Here is a 1,786-nt window from a genome sequence, read left to right on the forward strand (position 1 = left end):
TCAGTGACCACATCGCATGACAACAAATATAAAAACTTTGAACAACATTGCATACGATGTGTGACAACAGAGAACACATTTGACAATGCAGAACGCATGCGCAACCACACATCCATAACAGGGTTACAATCTAGAGGCAGTTAGCTAGCTGCTACCAGATCGCTCACTCATCAATATAGAACTGCAAAAGAGCGCAAAAGAAATAAATCAACGAGAGCATAAGGCATACTGTAGCCAGCTAGCTAGATTTCATCTTGAGACTTATCCTTGTGCTTCTGTAGCATCTCGATAACTTGGTCCAGGGGTGGGTCTCCGGGCCTCCGAAAAACCCGGTCGCCGATCTTGAACTTGTACGCCTCCGGCTGCACAGAATGAACTCCTTCAACTACAAAACACATACATCCATGCATGTATACACTTGAGCTAGCATGCACCAACCAGTGTGTAACTAACCAACTACTCCAGCTAATTAACTTCAAGCATGAACAATTAACCAATTAAACAAGACAGAAACTAGCATAATGATCTATAAACAAAATGGGAAGTAAGCAGACGTGACCTAGAGGTCGTTGGAGAGCTCGGGCATGACCTGGAGGTACTTGGTCTTGTCCTTGAGCCCGGCCATGGCCACCTTCTTCCCCGAACACGGACACATACACCTTGCACACCTGCAGACACAAACCGGAGCAGAGACAAGGAACTCAGCATCCCAGATTGCAGCGCAGCCGCATCGTTTCGAGGGAGAGTCCGGGCGTGACCTGGAGGTCGTTGGAGAGCTCGACGTCGGCGATGGTGGTGGGGGAGGAGAGGTAGCGGTCGACGCCGAGGGCGGCCTCGGGGAGGACGGCGCGCTGCATGACGGGGTCGCGGGTCAGCATGTCCGCCAGCTCCCGCTGGATCTGCTTCGCCACCATTCGCACCCGTCGCTCCTTGGCCATGCACCGCACCATGCGCAGCCGCCGCACGGAGACGGGCACCTCGGCGGCGAGTGCCCGTGGCAGCGGCGGGGACACCAGCGGCCGTCACGGGAACATCCTCACTGGGTTCATGATGGTGGGGAATTTTGCGCCGCGGTGAGGCCGTCGGCCGTCGCTGTGGGGAGTGGGAAGGGGAGGGGCGAGAGGAGGAGGGCGTGGGGAACGGCGACGAGCTCCGCCGGAGGGAGGTGGTACCGGCGACGCGAGATAGCGAGGAAACGGGGGATCTGGATGGTGGAAGGAAGAATGGCCAGTGCTGGGGGCGATGAAGAGGTCGGCGGCGGCGGGGGTGAGGGAGGCCGGCGGCGTCGGCGGCGGCGGGGGTGAGGGAGGCCGGCGGCGGGTTTGGGATGGCAGAGAGAGGGAGGTCTGGGTCGGGGAGAGGGGGATCTGGGAGGAGGTGGCGGTGGCGAGGATCTGAGGGAGGAGGAGTGCGGCGGCTGCGAGGAGAGGAGGGGTGCGATGGGGGGGGGTCGATGGGATCTGACCTAGGGTTTGGGCTGCGGGTGGGGGGTATCTCTTTTTCATTTTATTTTCTTTTTTCTGTAGATAGATGGATGGATGGATCTGGGATGGAGAGATGGATGGATGGGCGCCATGTCATCAATCCGTGGGAAGAGTCGTGATTGGTTCGAAAAACCAGTGATTTAAAAAAATGTCTAAGTACTAAAAATAGAGGGATTTTGTGAAGTAGCTATCAAAAATATTTTGCAAAATGGCACCACACAAATTTTCACTAGATTTAGACCACATTTTATGGATAAGGACCAATTTCTATACATTTCTGATCTTTCTAGCTATTTTTAATC

General features: G+C 54.9%; 1 pseudogene; it reads right to left on the reverse strand.

Annotated features, from left to right (window-relative positions):
* Positions 1-559: 559 nt before the first annotated feature.
* LOC125546909 (putative ribosome-binding factor A, chloroplastic pseudogene) lies at positions 560-1,034 on the reverse strand (annotated as a pseudogene).
* Between the last annotated feature and the right edge of the window lie 752 nt (positions 1,035-1,786).

This window comes from Triticum urartu, chromosome 3A (genome assembly GCF_056163025.1).
Source record: "Triticum urartu cultivar PI428250 chromosome 3A, HENAU_Tu73, whole genome shotgun sequence".
Classification (NCBI taxonomy): domain Eukaryota; kingdom Viridiplantae; phylum Streptophyta; class Magnoliopsida; order Poales; family Poaceae; genus Triticum; species Triticum urartu.